The sequence below is a fragment of the Danaus plexippus genome, chromosome 19, assembly GCF_018135715.1.
Source record: "Danaus plexippus chromosome 19, MEX_DaPlex, whole genome shotgun sequence".
NCBI lineage: Eukaryota > Metazoa > Arthropoda > Insecta > Lepidoptera > Nymphalidae > Danaus > Danaus plexippus.
This window is the reverse complement of record NC_083549.1, coordinates 5,065,883-5,078,286: the sequence shown is the minus strand read 5'-3', so window position 1 is coordinate 5,078,286 and position 12,404 is coordinate 5,065,883. Positions and strand designations below refer to the sequence as shown.

The 12,404-nt window shown below is 32.2% G+C and overlaps 1 pseudogene; it reads right to left on the bottom strand.

Moving 5' to 3' along the window:
* Window positions 1-381: 381 nt before the first annotated feature.
* Window positions 382-3,011, bottom strand: LOC116768212 (uncharacterized; annotated as a pseudogene).
* Window positions 3,012-12,404: the final 9,393 nt, after the last annotated feature.

The window sequence follows — 12,404 nt, the reverse complement described above, 5'->3', positions numbered from 1 at the left end:
ATCTTTGGTGTATGTATATCATGAATACTAATCCTAAACTTCAAGAAGACATAAATGTCTATACCCCTAAGTCCACAAAATTTTAATATTAAGTTCTTACTGAATGCTTTATTTTTCCGCTAGGCCAGATACTTCTTTTTTTAATAAATTTGAAGTAATTTAGAAAGCTAATATGAAGAGTTCAGTGAAGCTTATTTTTTATTTCACATTTGCGATTTTTTTTCATGTCCCAAAGGTCGAAAACGAGCAGACGACCTACCTGATGGTAAGTAGTTACCGTCGCCCATTTAGATGCTTTGCCGACCTTGTTTATAAAGGAGCCACCTGACCACTTGGTGATTGAAAAACCACAATCCACATCCTGCACGTGTGTGGAAAAAATTACCGCGACCCACGAACAGTTATGCATTGAATACATCTAGGTGATGTGGATGAAATCCAACCCTACCGCGAGTAGTGCGATGGTGGAATGGAGACGATGGCACTACATCAAACAGTTCCTCGGAACATAACCCATTGTACAGACGATAGAATACACAGAGGGAGCTTACATCCCTTCGGAGGCTTAAGAGTTCTAGATCGTATGTGAGCATAGGATCGTTGACAATACGAATAGCACGACATTGTATGGAGTCAAGTGGAAGAATTTGATACTGCGGGGTACCGGACCAGCGTGAGAATAATACTCCATGTATGGATGGGGACGAACCATTGCTTTTTATAATAAAAGCAAATGTCCCGGTGTGAAGTACTGACGCGCTCTACTCAGTACCCCTATTTTTTTAAAGGCTGGTTTAGCCTTATCCTCCAGATGTCTCCGGAATTGAACGACGTTTGCTATGTCAACCCTAAGGATCCCAATAATCTGGTTGATCTTAAGGCGAATGTCCTGGGACTCGTGTCTTCTTAGGATTAAACTAAACTAGATTCAGCTTACCCCATTCAGAGACCTACTCCAAGGAGGTCTCAATTTCAGACACAAGCCTCTTTCTGCTCTCTTCTACTTATACAAGAGGAATATTAGCTCGGTCAATGTAGTAAGCGTCATCAGTACTGTCATCTGCATAGCACAAATGTTGCTGGTTCGTAGCATGTCGTTGATATGCAGAATGAACAGTGTCGGTGATAGTAGTGATCCTTGGGGCACGCCAGCGTTATTGGGCTGTATACTCCGCCCATGAAGGAAGTTGGCTACCCAGCTGCATAATTCCTCGGGTAGTTCGTATGATGGTAGCTTCCATAGAAGTGCGGGATGCCAGACCCGATCAAAGGCCTTTGCGATATCAAGGCTGACTGCCATGGCCTATCCTTTGCTCTCAATTGCTTCAGCCCATCAAAACGTGAGGTATACAAGAAGATTCCCACTACTTTGCCCGTGCCGAAAATCATACTGGCCGTCACTAATAAGCTGGTTATCCTCGTAGATTACTCAAAAGTTGTGTATTGATAATTCGCTCCATTACCTTTGAGAATACATAGGGATAGAATAGCACTAGGCCTGCAATTGAACGGATCTGTGCTGTCACCCTTCTTGCTCCCTACCCGTGCAAATAACAGAGCCGAGAATGAAACATTCCATTCCCTGTAGAATAGTATCCGCAACGGCGTTTTCACAGATTAAGATTCTTCTGAAGAAAAACAAAGCTGCCTCCAGGGGTAGGATGCGTAATATTCTCACAATCCATCCCAGTCTGCTGACTTGTATTGCCATAAAAGACGTCTCCCATGTAGATGGGGAGTCGTTTTTGCTCTGGTTGTGCCTCGCAGTGCACCCGGCAGTGGTCAACTGACCCAAGTGCATTGACGGACACCTGGTAACAGTCCGGGCGAGTGGTCAGCAGAAGGTCCAACAAAGAGGAAGTATGGTCCTGAACATCAGGGATCCGAGTGTGTTTTGGGACTACCTGAGTTGTACCATAGGCCAGAGCAAAGTTATTTTCGGCTTTTCCAGCGTAGTCTGTGGGACGTGATCCTAACTTTTCGCAATCGTGTTCGTTAAAGTCACCAAGAATCATTACCTCCGCGCTGGGAAACCATTGAAGTAAAAAATTTGTCACCTCCTGGATGTGTTCAAAAAGATGGTTGACTTCGGTGTTACCACTATGGGAGCTGCATAGGCTCGCGTAGATACCGCTTGAGCTACCGTTGTCCCCCCGCACCCACATCACTGACAGGTCCTTATGTTCATGGCTGTCAAGATGTTGACAACAAATATCCTCCTTGACATAACACACCCCGACCCGCGGTAAAAAAAAGTGTTTAAGTCTGTAACTGGGGTAATGCAGATACAACGTATCTCGAGGATTGGATATTTTTTTCTCTGTCAGAAATAACAAGGCCCGCTTTGCCATCTCTAGGTAGTAATGGACGGCATTAAGATAGGAATGTATACCCCTTATGTTGCAAAAGTCCATTACAAACGTGGAAAGGATTGCCGTTATAAAATTCTTAATTATTTTTATGTGACAGCCATATTTTTCGTTTAGGTAATGGGAATAATGGAAGGATACTGATGGCCCACCAACTATCCTATGAAAGAATATTGCCCTTGGTCTGAATTGAGGGTGGACTTTTGTGTGTCATTGGCATGGGGCGTTAAAGGGTCCCTGATCCAACCTGCGGCTATTAACTGGTTTCTAACCCGGTCTTTCACTCCGGCACAGTGAACAACCGACGGCTCTCCCCCTCATCGGACGAAACGCAGCCATTAACGGCTACTTCATACCGATCTTGTGTAAGAGGATGGTACTTCCCCGGTCCATCCAGCCGACGTTCGAGCTCCAGTAATTTGACCACAGCTAGGTTCTATCTGTTGATTATTATTGATTCTGTTAAAAATATACATTTTTCGAATGAATCTTAACATAAATTAATATGTTCTATGTATTTCAGGTAGTTTAGTTACATGACCTCATATTTCGTAAACAGATTAATGTTCACCGCCTCTCGGGAGCTTGACTTAATGCTCTAATGAAAATAGCGAACCCCATCCCCACTCCAACTTCCTTCATAGCAATAACAATTTTATTACCCCGTAGAACGACTAGATATTGTGAATTATCGTTATTATTTCGCGTCAATAATCATAAATAGACAAATTTTATGGAAAAGCAAAGTTATAAAACGTTGAAAGTTAACGTATTATCGACCCGTTCAAAAACTACAAATAAAAATATTGAACGAAACATGAGTTGTATATGAATTGAATTTAATGTAATAAGTTTTATAAAATAGAAAGAAATAACAAAACAATTGAGATTTCAAAAAGGATTATACTTTTACAGTTTTACGCCATAACTACTAAGTGATACGTGAAATAATGTAAAGACTTATAAACGTTTTATTATTTAAATATTTACAATAGCTTGATTTCGCAAAACGGTCGACACTACCAAAATTAATTGATTATGTCAAAATGAATAGTACATTAGAAATTTCATTATGTTCGACATTTACTGACAATACACACATTGGGGATTCTTCATTAAATACATATACGTATCTGTAAAACCATGGCGGTTTGTGTAATATTTATTAATAATACTTAAATGTATTTCAAATATGCTTTGTAAACAAAATTGCTTTTTAAACTTCTTCTCCATATGAATTTTGACTGAGCATTTTTCTTAAAAAGGGGTATAAATTTTCCCCTCAGTAATTAATTAATATACTGATAACCGTAACGTAAATAGCGTGATTTAACTGTATAATAGGTTCATACCTATTATAGTTCATACTAATAATCTACGACTCAGTTTTTATTCTATTATATTGCAGTAATATGTGAATAACACTGAGTAGAAAATAACAGATATGTTCACATGTGCAACGCTAATAATAATATATAAAGGATAATAAAATAAAAACTTTCGTATATTAATTTTATTATTTATGAATGTATTATTTTAATTTTTTTTCTTATATGAAAATAGCAAAATTAGAAAACAAAAGGATTGAAACAAAGAGAATCAATTTAAATTCAGTGAAATAACAGAAACTTATCGAAACAATCTCCATACATGATTTCGTCCCATAACAAATTTTATCATAGGAATGATATTTATACTTTTTTAAATTATTGTTGTTATCATTTATATATTTTTTTAATTATTTTCTTCTTAATTTATATTCTAAGAAAAATTTCGTATATACTGAGACATTTATTTTAATTAATTCCATAAATGATAAATAAATCCTTAATTCAATCGATACATCGTCATATCAGCTTATCCATCCAGCCATTCACTTATAAACATAGGGCTACCCTAAAAGGCTTGAACTCTTTCGGACCTGGCCATGCTGACACTCGCTGACAATCGTCACTTCCGTTTAATCTTCGGTCCGTGGTCAACAATGATAATTCTGCATTAATCTTACTTTTCAGTTTTGATATAAATTTTTTGAAATATAAATTTCTTAATTTCTTATGATTGAATTAGCATTGTAGTATTCTGAGATCTCGAATTTTAATAGAAACTAAAGTGAGATAGTTCGCCTCGATTTAAAGTCGGCGTGAGGTACTTTTGAAAAAAGTATAAAACACTGATTTAAATTCAATAGCGTTTCGAATAGTGCACTTACGTATTTAACGTTACCAATTATTATATTATAAGTGAAGGGATCGAAAGTTAAACTAATTGAATTACTAATTCACACCCGTGTTTGCATAGTAAATAATAAAAAAACATTAACTAAATTAATATTTCTTTATTAAGAAATAGAAAATTACATTCCAAAGTTAAAAAAAAAAGTTAATTAAGACAATTTCCAAAAGTTGGCTCTTTCATGGCTTGTTTTGATATAACTACATAATATTTTGTTTTCCTACCTCGAACTTCTCTATTTAAAAGTTACAAGTTTACTTTAAGTTTAAAGTTAACCTAACTTCTTACAAAACAGTTCGTATTTTACGTATGTTGATGAATTGGTTTTCTGCATACAGCAAACATCTGAATTAGGTTTGTTTTAGTCTTCATTAATACTCGTGTGTGTTTTACTTTAAGAACAACAAGTTTATAATTATGAAGGCCAGGAAAGCAAAGAACGAAATAAAATTCGTTCATATTTTAATAGTAAATTATGTAATTAATTATTATTTTTTAAATTGATATAAGAGTTATATCAAAGCCTGGTTTTTATTAACAATAAAGTATTTGTATTATTGTTTTTTATTTTATACACATGCAGGACCTGTTGTTGCGTATAACTTTATAAAAATGCATTACATAACTTTATTTTTTGTTATTTATACATGATACAATAAAATATAACGGATCGCTCTCTGTACGTGGAAGATATATAAGAAAACATATCGTTGGGACCTTATCAACACAAATAAAGCCCAAAACAGTAATTATTTCAATTTTTGTCTGCTAGTTTGTGTATGCGTTCATACCCGTCAATCTCACAAACAGATTATTCGATTGAATTGTGGTTTTCACTAATATATTGTGGTAAGCTTTACTTAATATTAGAATGTGTTTCATGTCAATCAGCTCATAAATAAAAATGTTGTCCCAATTAAAATAACCACATTGAACATTTAATTAATTTAGTTATTCAACTGTCTATATATGTATGCATCTATTAATTATTTTATATTTTTCTGTTCACCAACAATAACTGAAACTTTATTCCATATAAAATTATCATTACAGTAATCATTTTCCGAAAATTTAACTTACTAGTGTAAGTTGACCTAAGATCTATGTAATCAACCACACGAAGTAGAGCTCAACTTAGACTGCACATTTGTGAGTTGATCACTAAGCGTTGTGTATAAAACGAGTCCAGAGTCGCGTCACTACCCTAGCTTTCACCGATCGTCATCATATGTATTTAGTATATGGTAATTTGTTTCATGTTAGATTATACGTGTTATGATTTCATTTGGACATAAAATAAAAATGTGACGAATCTATATATGTACGTGGATGATAAATAAAAAAAATATATGTCGCTTTTCTAACTTCATGTGGCTCAGTATAATATGATTATGGTAGGCCTGCAATATTGTAAAAATTTCGTCAAAATCTATTTAGTAGTTTTTGTAGGAAACAGTAACAAATGTATAAAAATCTATGTGAAAAATGCACATACAAAATTTTGGTTTTATAATATTATCAGAATAAGAGGTTACGGTTAACACACTTTTACGCTAGTCTATGAAGTGTTCATGTAGCTACTACTTTATCCAAAATTATTATTTCTGAAACGTCAGATTAGGTATCATAGGACCTATAACTAGATACCAAAAAAGTTTAATTACATATATAGGTTTATTTATAGCTCAGGTCCCTAAAGTTTTGACAATATACGTCCATTATATGAAATACCTGTCTAATAGCTGTTCTCTAAAGTAACTTATGATGGCGTTTAACAAACAAGTGAATATTAAATCAAAACGTTATAATTAAATAGAGGTTAACATTTTACTCATTTGTGTCACATTGATTTCATTAATTCAGAAGTCAATTCAATTTCACTTAAGGAAAATTAATAATATATTTTAGATTTTAAGGTTTATAAAAGTCATTTTAAATTTGAAATACTCGTGAAAAGGTTCGCATAGTTGTCCCAGTTTACACTCATAGTATTCCAAGCAGTTTAAAGTAGGTAATGTCATTTTAAATCCAATGCGGAGATGGAAGACTCTTCTTTCGTGGAATCCTATTACATTCTTTGCCTTATAAAAACTTTTATTTATAAAAGTTTGTATCGAAACATTTTTTAAATAAATTCATTTTTAAATGGCAACAGAATTTATTTCTTACAGGAGTCTGTTTTTCAACAGATACTACAAATGCTATTGGATATAAAAGAGCCCTAGTAATGCATAAAAAATGCATTTTAAAACAAATCATAAAATTTAATGAAGATGGATCTAACAATAGCAATAAATATACAGTATCAAAATAGTTAAGCTAAATACAAAACATTGGACTGATCTTTTTCTATATAATAACATTATAGTAAGGCGGTAAATTCTCATTTAAAATAAAAAACTAGGAAAGTCAAAAATTGTTAAAACAAAGTATCGAGTTAATACTTCTAATTGCCTGAAAGTTCTAAACTACAGGTTTTATTCACAAAGCTGTAAAGAATATTGAGTTTCTATTTCATTTTTTTTTTGTTTAGATAGAAATCTTGAAAGAAAACTTTTGGAAAAAATTAGATACTAAGTATATATCTATTATTAAAATCTAGTAAAAACGGAATTATTGCTGGAGAATCAATATTAGTAGTAGTAGTAATAGTAGTAGTTGAAATCAATCTAGAATTTACTCCCACCCGTAAAAAACTGTATCATGCCTTATTGCAATTTGTATTCATCAAGACCGGTAATTATTTTTTGCCTGAATTATGTTGAAGTAACTTATTCCTATTAGTTTGATAATTTAATTTTTAATTTTAATTACTCATCTATTATACTTTTGCAACACATCCAAAAAAAATATTTTTTTCTCTATCGATCAATTTTTTTAGGACTAATATTTATTTCTTTAAGATTTATATTTTCCACCTTTAGTAACTATCCATAAATATCGGAAAATGTATTTATTATAATATAGAAATAGCATATTTTTTAAGAATATATCTACTAAAATCAAGTTCATTATCATGTCCCACCATAAAATAGGTACTGCTGATATGTGTTGAAAACATTTTTTTTATGAAAATTGTAAACGTTTAATCTCCTTTTAACTAGGAGCCAAGGGAATTTTTATTTTTTAGTTTTTGCACACATCATTTAAGTCCAATGTAATATATATATCGGATTTAATACAAAATCGTTGACTTTACAGAGAGGCACATCAGCATTACTGACGTTACTATTTTCACTTCTTTCATTACATTCCATGATATTTCAAAATGAAACTTCAATACCTCTAAATATCCCTGTATTTATTGAAGGTTCTTTATATTCACATTCTTCAATGATTCGCATACATTGAACTCCACTGTCATGCGTCCAAACGTCGCATTTATACCAAAATTCAAACATATAGTTCCATATCCCTTTTAAACAGTCATTTTATGGTGTTCAAAGACAGATTTTTATACTATTTTGCTTTCATTAGGCGAAATAACTTCTTTCTAGTATATTTTAACCCCAGAAACGGTGTTTCTAGCAATAATTCTAGAAAGCTTATACAAAACATAAAAATAAGTACTCTTTCATGTGTGTAAACAGTGCTGTATTTAAAATATTATAAATATACCTTTTAATGAGCACTGAGAGTATCTGATGAGAACCAAATGAATCTCAAAAAACAACAGTTTAAAAATAGTATCTTTGCATGTTACAATTATTGACATTCTTTTATGAAAAAAAAGGTCTCTCCATTGTATCCTCGATCTTCTTTTTTTTATTTGATATTCAGTCTCCAATAGCTGAGTAAAAATTTTAAACAGAATTTAATAATCTGCAAGATGTGATATTGCACGTTTTGTAAATGCCACACATTTCTTTAGTTTCTTGTAATTTAATATTGCAAAAATATTTTCCTACTTACATTCTGTTGATACCTTTTATTTTTTAATTTACGGATCCTGAATTATTGTCTTATTTAAAGTTTTATTAATTGATATAAATTTGATTTTGCAAAACTTACCAGACGGTATTTCATGTGATATCATTCTTCTCACAAAAGCATGGCAGAAAATAAAGTTTTATGTCCCGTTTATTCTTACTGCTCGTAACATTTTTATTATTGCTTGGACGAATCTAAGTATCTGGGGAGATATAAAAGGAAATGAAGTTAGGCCCTTCGGAAATCTCTGAAATTGGCTTTTACTTAGTGCGTATGGATGAGGCTCTACTCAAGACCAATAGAATAGTTACCGTTGATGCTCCTGGGAAAAAGTATAACGTTAAATCAAATTTTACTGCATCGCATAAAAATTAAGCCGGAAAATTAAAACGTGTCATAAGTAATGTATGAATTTTGAAAATGGTTATTAACTGCCTCTTTAATTTTATTGTGATTTAAAAAAACTGAAACACATTGGAATCGGCGAACGAAAAGAAAGTGAATACACAAATATCTTAAAGGAATTTTGATGACCATGTCTAGAAGTATGAATTAAAGTTACTTAGCTACTTTCAAATTTAGTGTAAATAATATCCGGTAAATAAAAAAGTAATAAGAAAGAATGATTTGTCCTTTTATTTCATTTTTAAAGATTTGAACATTTTTTGTATTAATAAGTTACAATTATTTAAATGAAACTAATATATTTCGGATATACTACGCGGATTTACGTCGGGATTATGTAGTTTTAAAATAATAAAATCCGTAGATCTCATTAAGTTACAATTATTTTGTAACTTAATGAGATCTACGGATGTGTGTAATTATTACTTTAACTCGAATTAAATGTATTTGTAAACAATACGATAAAAAGATATGTATATATATATATATATATATATATATATATATATATATATATATACCCATACCAATATAAAGTTTTATACAATTTTGGATTCGTATGTTTATTTTTTTTTATGGCTCTACATCAATTGGTTGCGTTAAGTTTATCCTGGTAAGTTTATGCGAAAAAAACTCGCCAAAATAAATCATTTTTGAGTGGGGGTCAGAGTGAGTAGCAAGCGACTGGCACCGGCAGAAGTTCATTGTACCAAGAATGTCGCATTCTTAGTTCTGGTCCGTAATTTAAAGGAGGAATTTGGTCCGACTGCTGCTGACCTATTGTTGGGATAGGTTGGCTTATGTATTAAAGAGTATTTGAGACTATTATATTACAATACTATTGTTATCATATCATTTTCCTGATATTAATAATATAAAAATACTATTTTGCGTAGACAGAGTATTTTTTATGCGACGGGACACCTAATGTATGATCGCCGTAATTTATGGAAGCCTTCAATTCAAATAGTTCTGTTCTTTCTTCCTGTTTATTTCTTATTGAAAGCAAGCGCTTGAGAAAATTCTGCTGTAAATAAACTTTGTACGACCAGTGGGAATCCAAATTCTGAAGAAGTATTCTTTGCCTCTCTCTCTCTGAAAAAGTAGACAGCGGTATCATGTCCATCAGCGGTAACAGTTCCTATAAAGAAATCCCACTGCAAAGGTGCTAAAATACAAACAGGGAAGTAAGATCTTTTTTGAGTCTTAATGACAATTATCATATCTCATATTAGAGTCAAAAAGTCCAAATTGGTATGCGGATGCATCAGAGTACTGGATATAAAGGTAGCAATACAATAATGAAGTACCTTAGGTAATACGTACGATGGTAGCTTCGATAGAAGTTATATATCAAGGCTGACTGGAAACTTTTTTCTTCTTGACTCTCAACTGTCGCAAAATCTTTCCTATTGTGCATAATCACCTGACAGGTAAGAGAATGAATAAGAGTACTTTGATACTTTTAAATCTGGATATTGATTGGCTGTAACAGTATAAGGTAATAACTACTTTCTCTTTCAAGGCATTAACAATACTCACAAGAATTATAGATATTCGTCAGGCATCCTGTTCAACATACATGCTAAAACCACGTCTCAGAAATTCATGTTCTAGATTGTGCTTGGGTACATTAGATAAGATGTATCAGCTCTTCAGGCTATCTGTGTTTCGGTTAAGAAAAGAATAGTGGGCTTTGCAGTCTCCAGATGCTAATGCAAAGCATCTAGGTCAGAATGAAGTCGTCTGATATTGCAGATATTAACAAAATTAGAAAGGGAAGCCATCGTAAATACTTTATTTTTTATTTTCTTTTGCTAATTTCTTATATGGGAAATGAATAGTTTATGGCTATTGACTCTGTTAGATATTTAGAAAATAAAGCGCGCTGATAGACCAGCTTAGAGATTATCATGGGTTCTGATGTACTTTAGCGTGGCCTATGGAAGGGCTCCCGAACTCTGCTGTCATCTTTGATATTTTGCGGATTTACGTCCCAAAGAGAAGATTAAAATACATTTGATAGTTGAGGCTTTGGATAGTTGCATCCGGCGGGTGGTTAGCGAACAATGATTTTACAGAGTCCCCTGATCGACCAAGCTCTTCGCCGATATACCATCCTACCAGTTCAGACGTTCCAAATCGAGCGAGATAAATCCCGTTGTGACCTCTCTTAAAAATAATTATAAAGTTTAAAAATAACAAAAAGCTTTCATAACAGTTGTGGCTCTACTGCTTTTCTGCTTTTTCTAGTATTTGATAGAGGATAAAAGAATTTGGAACGAAAAATTTTGTATGGTAACTGATAACTATATAATAAACAGTTTCGTTTTGATATTTTTTCTCATCAACTTAAAATCTATTTTAATAATATATAAACAATTTTATAAAGCTTCTCCTTTATATGAAAGTCATCTTTTCATTTATAGTATAAAATTTTCGGTTGTGTACTAGTGTCTTAAGAAAATTATATAGTATAAAAAACTATATAAAACAAGTAAAATTATATATATACATTAGTATAGTCTCAAAAAATATGTATGACATAAAGACTAAACTCATAAATTTAATATCTACTTGACTACAATATAGACAGTAAATCTTGTGTGCAGGCCCAAATACAGCATCCTCTGTGAAGATTATAACGTCCGACGCTTGTTGGATTGCGTGAAGACTTATCTTGTTAGTTGCCTGTCCTTGTCATGCCAAGTCGTCTTAAGTTTTCCACTTCTTAATACCAGCTCTGTTTTGTAAATATTTTACCTGGGAAATCAAAGATATAGAGCTTCAACAATAAAGCTTAACTATAAAGCGGAAATAAAATTTCCTCTAAATGTGAAAAACATCTATACTTATATTTTTTCCTTTTTAGTAATGTGGTTAAGTAAAAATTATAGATATTTTGTGAATATCTAGTATTTATAAGCCTTTAGACACTTCAATTTAAAATTCGGTACAATACTTCGGAAAAAGGGAACTAAAGTCATAACTCTAAAATACTTAAATAATGCTTATTAACACAGTATTGTAAAATTTACGTTACCTAACATCAATGCCTTTAACGTTACACTCTATTATCAATATGACTAAAATATATTTTAAACGATTTTTTTTAATGTCTTATTACTCTGCCCAAATAAATATTAAATAGAAGGAGAGTTAAAATTTATACTAATAACCATAATTAATACTACATATCTCCATATAATTGGCTTTAAAATAGTTAAAGCATTTAATGTAAAACTGTCTTCATTAATTAATAAACAACACAAGTAGGAGATGAAATCACTACGATAGGAAGAAAGAAATGAAAGTCTTTATCGAATTTTGATCTTTTAGAAATCAATCTTATTGAATGTAATCAAAGGCTTCAACATTCCATAAGTATTTTAGACATCGCAAATAAGACGTTGATTCAGATGATACATTTATTAGGTCGTAGGTCACAATATCGCCCCCAGCATA